This window comes from Mandrillus leucophaeus, unplaced genomic scaffold (genome assembly GCF_000951045.1).
Source record: "Mandrillus leucophaeus isolate KB7577 unplaced genomic scaffold, Mleu.le_1.0 Scaffold4, whole genome shotgun sequence".
NCBI classification, from domain to species: Eukaryota; Metazoa; Chordata; class Mammalia; order Primates; family Cercopithecidae; genus Mandrillus; species Mandrillus leucophaeus.
This window is the reverse complement of record NW_012104253.1, coordinates 11,413,374-11,424,645: the sequence shown is the minus strand read 5'-3', so window position 1 is coordinate 11,424,645 and position 11,272 is coordinate 11,413,374. Positions and strand designations below refer to the sequence as shown.

The 11,272-nt window shown below is 44.2% G+C and overlaps 1 protein-coding gene across 1 annotated transcript in view; it reads left to right on the top strand.

Moving 5' to 3' along the window:
• The first annotated feature begins 40 nt into the window (after window positions 1–40).
• The window catches only part of UNC79 (unc-79 homolog (C. elegans)), a 382,451-nt gene continuing 371,219 nt past the window's right edge, over window positions 41–11,272 (top strand). The window contains exon 1 of the mRNA XM_011991736.1: window positions 41–350. The gene's annotated coding sequence lies outside the window, so the exon portion shown is untranslated. The remainder of the gene's footprint in view (window positions 351–11,272) is intronic.

The following is an 11,272-nucleotide window of genomic DNA, read 5'->3' as shown; positions in this document are numbered from 1 at the left end:
TTCGCTGGAGCCGTGGGAGCCGAGTGCGCGCGCATTATGCTTGGTAGTGGGTTGGGAGCGGGGTGTCGGGTCGGTGGGAGTTTGCAGCTTGTGGCAACATCCTGCTTAGTCCAGCGAATTGCGACACATTATTAAATGTATCAGAATAGAATTATGAGGACTGTGTCACTACTACGTCACCGGATGGCCATTTCCACCAGTTCATGTTTCCGTTCGGCGGCCGGCATCCCTCGGGTGGTCGCATGCAATGAGTGCATGTTTCTCGAAGAGGACTGCTCTTGCGCGGAAAGTCCTTGCTGACAGTCCTGGCATTCCGGTGGCTGCTTCTTGGCAGTGAGCACTTGTCTATCGTAAGCGCTTGTCTGCATGGTACTTTTACAGGCACCACCTTGCTACTTGTGTAATAGGTTAAAAAATCTTTAAGAGACTGAAAAGTTTTCCTTAACAAGATACCCCTGTAAACAAAGGACAAAATTGATGAAAACACACAGTCGCTATGTGAGAGAGCCAAGTTGCTCTTCCCTAGATGCCCCTTGTTTGGGAGTTTGCAATAATTTCAGCGATGCAGTAACAGGAACGCCGTATTTATGGGGCACTGTGGTTTTCAAAAGAGATACATGGTTTTCGTTTGAACGCCAAACTCACCCTTTGTGGTAGTCAGGATAGGTGTTTTTATCGCTGTTTTACAGTCAAGGAGACAGGCTCAGAAATACTAACAAGTAGGCAAGCCAAGATCAGAACTCAGGCATTCTAAACCCGGTGACCAGGAACCGTTACACCGTTTCCTCTGATAGACCTTAGCAACTCTGGGAATTTATTTGAAAGTTTTGTATTTGCATTTTCAATCTCTACTCATTGTTTGAGAAACAAGTTTTGTGTCACACAGTTTTTTGTTTTGTTTTGTTTTGTTCTGAAACCGCCTTTACACTTCGAAGGATAAGAGCAATTTGGAATTTTGTGATGTGTTTTTAACCATCTCTTGATCCTCCATTAATTTTATGCTTTTCATATTCAGTGGGAGACTATCATTGTTGTTTTCCTCTGGGCTTGCTTCAGATTTGTATTTTCTTCACCCTCATTCTTCATCACCTTACTTCCTTGAAAAGGATAGCTCTTTCCAATTTGTATTACTTCATTTTGTTTACCCATCTCACCCCTTTCACCCTCTTACCCAATCCTTGAAGGTCTGGAGACTAGCAGAGATTGTAGCAGTCCCTTGCCTGAAATTCCCCTCTAGCCGGTAAGGGTCACTTCAGTTGAATATACAGCTTCAGGGAGATAGACAAGAAATGCATGGAAAAGTGAGAAAATACAAAGGAAATAGGTCCATCTAATTGGAGCCTATGACTACCTCTGAGTGTCCACCTCTTGTTCCACACTTTTATACTTCCCCAAAGGCGTAAGTGAACCTTATCTAAATTCAAGCCATTTACTATTATTTTCCATCATTTTACCTTTGTCTTAATTTGCTAAATACAGTTGACACTTGAACAACACGGGTTTGAACTGTGCGGGTCGCTCAATGCAACCTGGTACACGGGATTCTAAACACCCTATTGAGAGGGCCGACTTTTCTTATACTCAGGTTCCACAGGGCGAACAGGCAAACTTGAGTATGCTTGGATTGGGGTATATGCGGTGGGTCCTGGAACCAATCCCATGTATATAGTATATGGGGGATGACTGTATTGCATTAACTGAAAGAGCTATGATTAGCAAACTAAAAAGTGGTATGTAAACACTGCTTCCTTATAATTTATGAAAATGTTAAATCAGATCAGTCCCCACCGTTTACACTTATTACTAACCTTTATTACTTGACTTTGTTTCTATTTCCCAAAGTTTAAAAAACAAAATGAAAATGATAACAATAATAGAATTGTAAGTAATTTCAGGATAACACTTTTTCTAACAGCCTTTGATGTGGAAATCTAAAACTTTTTGAAAAGCCAAGTAAGGTCTCTGGTTTCACCTTGTCCTTTTGTCTGTCTGCACAGCTGGAGACTTCTAGTAGACTGTTTGGATCTAGAAACCATTTGTAAGTGATCCATGATTTTTTTCTACCCTGCAATTCATTCACTTTTTCCTTATTATACCATTTAGCTGCACTTTTGACATCCTGAATTAGCTCAGTTTACACACTCATCAGAATTTAGATGTTTATTTTAGTTCAGTCGGACACACATTTAAAGATTCTAGTACCATGTGCCAAGCACGGTACTACATGGTAGGGGTAAACAATAAATGGATCTTTGTACTTGAGGAGCTTAGAATCTAAATAAGAAGACAGAGTGAAAAACATTTTTTTAAAGGCTAGTGTTAAGATGGTACTACGTGGTGGTTAACAGCATGGGTTCTAGAATCAGATAGATCTGGATATGACACAAATAAGTCAACCAGAACCTTTTCTGGAAATTTTTGCCACACTCTCAGAGATGTTTCTTCTTACTCTATTTCTCTGGGATTATGACTCAAAAGGACATGTGAATTGGCTTTGTTTGCCAATGAGGGGAAAGCCATGTGCAGTAGGAAAGAAGGAAGACCATAAACAAAGAAACAGAAGGTGAGAGAAAGTAAACCATGACATTATTTGAATACCTGGGCCTACCTGGGCCTGAAACCAACCCACCACTGGTCTTTTCATTTTTAGAAGCCATTGAGTTGCCCTAACACCTCTTTTTATCTTAAGTTAGTTGGAAATGGGTAAAAACAGTGAACTTCTGTGGCTTGCAACCAAAAGTCCTGAATTTATGTTTTGTTCCTTTCTCCGCTCCCTCCATCAGTGAATGGCATCCCATCTACCTGGTCATGTATGCTGAAAATCAGAGTAATAAACATCTCATGGTATATTCCATGTTCTGCCACTCCAGTCTTTTCCTTCCTTTGTGCCCCCTTTTCTGCCATACATAACCATCCACTGAAGCCCATTCCCAGACTCTTCTTCCTGGAAATACAGGATGGAAGCTGGGTTTTTGAAATTAAGGAGAAAAGATAAATTTTATCTCCCCCTATTTCTCTGCGTGTAACAATCCTGTTTTCATACACTTTTCTGAATTTCCTGAAGTCTAAAAGGTGAAGAGGATTGAAAACCCCAGAACAGTGATAAGTACCTTGTAGATGCTTAATTAAGAAGTGCTCAATAATTATTCAATTTTCATTTTTTTTTTTCCTCGAGACAAGAGTCATGGTCTGTCACCCAGGCTGGAGTGCAATGGCACGATCTTGGCTCACTTCAACCTCCGCCTCCTGGGTTCAAGTGATTCTCCTGCCTCAGCCTACCAAGTAGCTGGGATTACAGGTGCGCGCCACCATGCCTGACTAATTTTATGTATTTTTAGTAGAGACAGGGTTTCACCATGTTGGCTAGGCTGGTCTCGAACTCCTGACCTTGTGATCTGCCCACCTTGGCCTCCCAAAGTGCTCGGATTACAGGCGTGAGCCACTGCGCATGGCCTTAATAATTATTAAATTAACAAATAATAAAATTAATAAAGCTTTTAGAAAATAATATTGGAAAATATTCATTGCCTTGGGGAAGAAAAGATGAGCAAGTCACAGAAAATATTAATCATGAAGACAGAATTCATAGATTCAACTGTATTTAAAATATGAACTTAAGTGCATCAAAATGTACTGATACGGTTTGGATGTTTGTCCCCTCCAAATCTCATGTTGAAATGTAATCTCTAGTGTTGCAAGTGGGACCTGGTAGGAGGTGTTTGGATCATGGAGGCAGATCCCTCATGAATGCTTAGCACCATCCCCTTGTGATGGTGGTGGGAGGCAGACAGGTTCCTAGGCAGGAAGGGGTGGGTCCCTGGTGAAACCCCATCTTCAAACCAGAGATGGCCTAAAGCCTGGGAGCCAGGCTGCCAGTTCCCAGTGGAGTCCGTGACCTGGAGTGAGAACGTCTTGATGCCTTTCAGCCAATCAAGTGGTGCTTTTTCCAGGCCTGCCCACAGACCAATCAGCATGCATTTCCTCCTGCCCATAGACCAATCAGCATGCACTTCATTCTGCGCCAATAACTCCCCCACCCCTCCAGGCCCTGACTCAGAGACTCATTGAGAGTACGCACTTTGGGTCTCCTCTCCTCTGAGAGCTGTTTGGTTGCCCAATAAAACTCTTCTCCACTTTGTTTACCCTCCCTCCAGTTGTCCATGTAACCTATTCTTCCTGGACATGAGACAAGAACTCGCAGACCTTCAAACGGCAGGAGTGAAAGAAGCTGTAACACTTTCCTGACTGGCTCGCTAAGCTATGGGTGGCGACATACTCCCAGACGGTAGGAGTGAAGAGTGGCGAACCTTCTGGGGCCCAGAACTCGGGATTCCCCAAGCCAGAGTTGTAACACTGTGGCCCTCCTGCCCTCCGCGGGTGCTGGGCTACTGCCTCACGTGATAGGAAGCAGTGGCAGGGCTCGGCCAGCCCAGGAGCTGCAGGCTAGAGTGGGGTAATGGGATTGAAAGAGCTTTAATACAAATGGGCTGAAACATGCCCCCCGCCCAAAACACACCCCTCTGCTTGCTGTGCTGTGGGTGACAAGAAGGAGAGAAGAGCTGCAGCCCTTCTGGGAGCCTAGACCTCAGGCTAGGGCTGTGACGTGCTATAGCACTCTCTTTGGTGCTCTGTGGTTCCTGGTGTTTCCAGGCTTTTGGGTGCCACTGTGTTTGCCTTGTCCAGACGCTGGTGCCCACAGTGGAAGCTGCTTGTGGGTATGTCTGGTCCAGCTGCAGCCTCGCATACAGCCAGCGTCTGTGCCAGTGCCTGGAGCTGCCCACCCCACCACAGCAGCCAGCGTACCTGGCTGTGTGCAGTGGCCAGATCCCGTGCTGGTTCACTCACATACCCCTCACTGCTCTGCACCTGGCTCGTCCTTGGCAAGCATGGGATCCACACTGGTAGCGCAAGTCGAGCACGGCCTGCCAGGCCGAGTGGGCAGAATGAGCCCAGCAGGTGTGAACAAAACTCAAGCAGAGGTGCTGCTGGCCACAGAGGTTTCCAGCTGGCGAAGCTGCACGTGAAGGATCCTGTGACATTTTGGGATGAGTGAGTTCTCTGAATTCACCGGTGATCTGGTTGTTTAAAAGGGTGTGCACCACCCCCCCACCGACCAGTCCATCTCTTGCCATGTGGCACTACTTGCTCTCCCTTTGCCTTCCACCATGATTATAATCTTTCTAGGATCTCACCAGTAAAGCCTGCAGAACTGTGAGCCAATTAAACCTCTTTTTAAAATAGATTACCCAGACTTAGGTATTTATAGCAACACGAAAACAGACTAACACATATACAATAGAGGGAAAAAACAAGCCATAAAATGGAAAAAGATATTCGTAATATATAAAACCAAAAAACAGCTTATATCCAGCATATATAAAGAATGCTTACGTTTTAGTAAGAACAAGACAACCAAACAGGAATGACAAAAGACTTGAACAGCTGGGTGCAGTGGCTCATGGCGGTTATCCCAGCACTTTGGGAGGCCCAGGTGGGTGGTTCTCTTGAGCCCAAGGGTTCAAGACCAGCCTGGGCAACATGGCAAAACTCTGTCTCTACGAAAAAAGACATAAATTAGCTAGGTGACGTGGCATGTGCCTGTAGTCCTAGCTACTCGGGTGGCTGAGGTGGGAGGATTATTTGAGCCTGGGAGGTGGAGGTTGCTGTGAGCTGAGATCATACCATTGCACTCCAGCCTGGGTGACAGAGTGAGACCCTGTCTCAAAAAAAACAAAACAAACAAAAAACCCAAAAACAAAAAAAATTTAGACAAATTAAATTTAATAGAGTTTACTTGGTTAAAATGATTTGTGAATTGGGCAGACCCCTGAGCCAGAAGAGGTTCAGAGTGACTGTAGAGCTGCTATGCAGTCTGATAATGTTTATGGAAAGGAAAAGGAAAGTGATGTACAGAAAATGGAGGTGAGGTACTATATAGCGCATCCTCGACATAAGTAACGCCATCTTAGAAAAAGACTCCATCATATATTTATTTTTTTTGAGACGGAGTCTCGTTCTGTTGCCCAGGCTGGAGTGCAGTGGCATGATCTCAGCTCACTGCAAGCTCTGCCTCTTGGGTTCACACCATTCTCCTGCCTCAGCCTCCCGGGTAGCTGGGACTACAGGCACCCGCCACCGTGCCCGACTACTGTTTTGTATTTTTAGTAGAGATGGGGTTTCACTGTGTTAGCCAGGATGGTCTCAATCTCCTGACTTTGTGATCTGCCCGCCTTGGCCTCCCAAAGGGCTGGGATTACAGGCATGAGCCACCGCACCCAGCTCCATCATATATTTCAAAAGGCAAAATGCCAACAAGGTACAGATGTTCACAGACAACCCCCAACCAGATAAGATTGTAACCCTTTACTATCAGCCCTCACCAGATGACTCAAACACTTTAGCAGGACTTGATCAGGTGTTCACGGCCATTTTAACAGATACTGTCTTTCTGTTACTCGTGGTCAGCACCTGGCTTTTGCCTTTGAAGGCTCTGCCCAAATCACAGACTTTTCCTTGAAAGATGTTGATGACTGGCTGGATTAGCTCAGGACATTCTGCTTGTCCATGTCACTCTCCTTGGACTGGTTTGTTAACCCCTTTTACTATTTTCTTTTCTCCTGATGTTAAATTTTACTTTGATGTGGAAATTTTAATCTATGACATTTACACATTAAGCATACCACTATGTATGTTTGCAGTATTGACTGACTTGTGGATTGACGAGCCTGTGCCCCCATGGCTCTGACTAGAGTGAACGGGAAGTAATAAGAAGAATTGCCTGTTTGGTTACTCTATTAACTCATGGCTTTCATGACTGAATAAGCATCAGAAAAAGTTTGACCTTGTAGAAAGACACAAAAGTGCATGGACCTGGTTATGTTTGACCTTGTGCTGCTCATGACAGCTACAGAAACATCTGGGTTGGTTACAGCCTGGCAGTTGCCTTATTTGAATATGGTTTTAAGAGTTGGCCACCTATGATTGGCCAAAACTCTGATTAGCACAAAAGTAGGTTACAATTTGTTTATACATCCAGTCAGGTTACAGTTCACTATGTAGGAGAAACTTTTTTTTTTTTTTTTTGAGATAGGGTTTTTTTGAGATACTCACTCTGTTGCCCAGGCTGGTGTGCAGTGGCATGATCACAGCTCACTGCAGTCTTGACCTCCCCAGCCTCAGATGATTCTCCCAACTCAGCCTCCTGAGTAGCTAGGACTACAGATGTGCACCACCACACCTGGCTAATTTTTGTATTTTTTGTAGAAATGGGGTTTTGCCATATTGCCCAGGCTGGTCTCAATCTCCTGGGCTCAAGCAATCTGCCCATCTCGGCCTCCTAAAGTGCTGTGATTACAGGTGTGAGCCACCACATCTGGCCTGCAAGAAACCTTTAGGCCCAAGTTAAAATACATAAGGATGCAGCTTCAGGCTACACTGAATCTAATAATGGATACACCTACTATCTGATTTAACCTCCGTATCCACGTTCTAAGAGAAATATGCGTTATTTTCCTGAGGCTATGTGCTTAGTAAATGATAGTGCTGGAATTTGACCTTTAATCTTTTGGACCCCAACTGCCAATCTTTTCATGTCATGTCAGTATAACAGAAATCCATTGAAGAATATCTGGATGTAATTCAGGAGAAGAGGAGGAATGTGAAATTTAAAAATGAAAAGGTGGCCAGGAGCGGTGGCTCAGGCCTGTAATTCTAGCACTTTGGGAGGGTGAGGTGGGTGGACTGGGAGTTCCTGAGGTCAGGAGTTCGAGACCAGCCTGATCAACATGGAGAAACTCCATCTCTACTAAAAATACAAAAATTAGCTGGGCGTGGTGGTGCATGCCTGTAATCCCAGCTACTCAGGAGGCTGAGACAGGAAAATCGCTTGAACCTGGGAGGCGGAGGTTGCAGTGAGCTGAGATCGTACCACTGCACTCCAGCCTGGGCAACAAGAGTGAAACTCCATCTCAAAAAAAAAAAAAAAAGATGAAAAGGTGCCAGGTGTGGTGGCTTATGCCTGCAGCTCCTAGCACTTTGGGAGGCTGAGGCAAGAGAATTGCTTGAGCCCAGAAGTTTGAGACCATCAGCCTGGGCAAAATTGTGAGACTCTGTCTCTACCAAAAAAAAAATTAACTGGGCATGGTGATGCATGCCTGTGGTCCCACCTACTTGGGAGGCTGAGGTGAAAGGATTGCTTGGATCCAGGAGTTCAAGGCTGCAGTGAATGTAAACCAAAAATATAATTCTAAGGCCTCCCCCACCATCTAAATGAACCTCTCCTCTCTGCCAAGGGCATGCCACAGTTAACCCAACAGGGCAGCCATTAAATCTTAAGGCTCAAAAATAATCACCTTCAACTCTATGTCTCATATCCAGGATGCACTGATGCAAGAGGTGGGCTCCCAAGGCCTTGGGCAGCTGTTCCTGTGTGGCTCTGCAGGATACAGGCCCTGTGACTGCTTTCACAGGCTGGCATTGAGTGCCTGTGGCTTTTCCAGGTGCATGGTTCAAGCTGTTGGCGGATCTACCATTCTGGGTTCCGGTGAATGGTGGCTCTCTTCTCACAACTCACTAGGCAGTGCCCTAGTAGAGACTCTGTGTGGGGGCTCCAACCTCACATTTCCCCCTCCGTATTGCCATAGTAGAGATTCTCCATGAGGGCTCTGCCCCTGCAGCAAACTTCTGCCTGGACATCCAAGAGTTTTCATACATCCTCTAAAATTTAGGTGGAGACTCCCAAAGCTTGACTCTTGTCTTCTGTGCATCCACAGGACCAACACCACATGGAAGCTTCCAAGGCTTGGGGCTTGTTCCCTCTGAAGCAATGACCCAAACTCTACCTTGATCCTTTTTAGCCATGGCTGGAGCTAGAGTGGCTAGGATGCAGGGTACCATGTCTTGAGGCTGCACAGAGAAACAGGGTCCTGGGCCCAGCCCATGAAGCCATTTTTCCCTCCTAGGCCTCTGGGCCTGTGATGGAGGGGGGGCAGCTGTGAGGATCTCTGAAATACCCTGGAGAAATTTTCCTCATTGTCTTGGCTATTAACATTTGGCCTCTCTTTACTTATGCAAATTTTTATTGCCAGTGGCTTGAATTTCTCCCCACAAAATGGGTTTTTCTTTTCTACCACATGGTTAGGCTGCAAATTTTCCAAACTTTTATGCTCTGCTTCTGTTTTAAGCATAAGTTCCAATTTCAGACCATCCATTTGTGAACGCATATGACTGTATGCTTTCAGAAAAAGCTAGGTCAAATCTTGAATGCTTTGCTGCTTGGAAATTTCTTCTGCCAGATACCCTAAATCATCTCTTTCAAGTTCAAAGTTCCATAGATCTCTAGGGCAGGGGCAAAATGCCACCAGTCTCTTTGCTAAGGCATAGCAAGAGTGGCCTTTGTTCTAGTTCTCAATAAGTTCCTCATCTCCATCTGAGACTAACTCAGCCTGGACTTCATTGTCCATATATCATACTATCAGCATTTTGGTCAAAACCATTCAACAAATCTCTAGGACGTTCCGAACTTTCCCACATCTTCCTGTCTTTTTCTGAGCCCTCCAAACTCTTCCAACCTCTGCCTATTATCCAGTTCCAAAGTGACTTCCACATTTTTAGGTATCTTTATAGTAGTACCCCACTCCTGTTACCAATTTTCTATATTAGTCTGTTTCTACACTGCTATAAAGAACTACCTGAAACTGGATAATTTATAAGGAAAAGAGATTTAATTGATTCATAGTTCCGCATGGCTTGGGAGGCCTCAGTAAACTTACAATCATGGTGGAAGGCAACGGGGAGCAAGGGGCATGTCTTCCTATATCATCTTCTATTACTGTTGTGCTTACAATCCATGTGTATTACTGATGTTGCCAGTTGCAGAACCTGAATGTGTTTCCCACTTTTGCAACTCTTCTGCTTTTGTTGCTTATTTATCTGAGTATCTCGATCATTGAGGTTGTGCAATTGTAAAGACAGACGCAAATACGAAGAGAGGCACTTTGTTCCTCAAAGGCCTTTGGCTCTTTTTTTCTCCCCTATTTTTCAGAGACTTTTGTTCTGAAGCCTTTGGTTCTTGAATGAGAATTAAACATGTTTTTCTAGAGAGGAATGAATTCGAGATATTTGGGGCTGAGGTAGTGCAATCTTAATTCATTATATAATTTTCTAGAACTTTAACACCAGTTTATTTAGAGCATGAACATTTATAAAAATCACATTAAAAAAGGGCAAGTGGGCGAGGGTGTCTGTCTCATTCATTGTGTACATACAGCTCAGAAAACCTGATCTCTAGGCTATAGCTCTAATTAAGTCCTTTTATATAACTGCAGAAGGAAGTTCTTGCATTGTGGGTCGCTGAGAATACATTGAATCCCAGCCCACTATACAATTTATTGAAAATTGTAGAGATTTGAGTTAACAGTGCTAGTCTTTTGTGACTTGCAGAAATTAAACTGAGGCATGCTGTTTGTATTGGTAATTTGAGCATCTAAAAGAGCTGTCTCCTGGGGTGGGGGTGGGTGGCGGGGAGCTTAATTGTGTTGTGGCTGAATTTGGAGTTACCACTGTCAAAAGTGTTTTAAGGCTTTTGTCCCAGAGAAAGACTTAAAATGCTTAAATCTCACTTGAACTGCACTCTATTCTAAACTTCTCAAGATTAGGATTAAACCAGTCAAGCTTGCCTATTATTGAGCTCTTTCTCACTTTACTTCAGAATTTTTGTTGCTTTGTAAAAATTAAAAATGGGGTATTACTCGAAGAAAAAAGGCTTGACTAATATTGTCTTTCTTAAAGCTCTTTTGTTGTTAGCAATAGAAATCCAGCACCACCTAGTTTAAGCCCAAAGCAGGATTTATCATAAAGCATATAAAGAGAGGCCCAGAACTCAAGGAGAGGAAAGTGTCCTAACTTCAGAATAGGGAGAACCAGGGCTTTGAACACAGGTGGGATGTTCCCTCTGGCTCTTATGTCTGGTTCTTTGAGCAGCTTGGCTGCATTATTAACTTACTGTGGAAGGGCTTTCTTGCTAGGTAGAAAAAAACCATGGCTCCCAAGTTACAACATCCATCCCAACCAACAGACTGGGTCCCAACCCTCTCTTTGGTCCAATATTTGAGTCAAGTAGTGTAACAGCTGTGGTCAGGAAACAGAGCAATGTTGCACTAAATCATTTCTTAGAGGACTCATGTAACCTAGAGGTGCTCAAATTATTATCTGGGGATATCTAAGGCAAAATTAGAGTTTACCTGGTGTGACTGGGCAGGATAAGCCAAGGGGA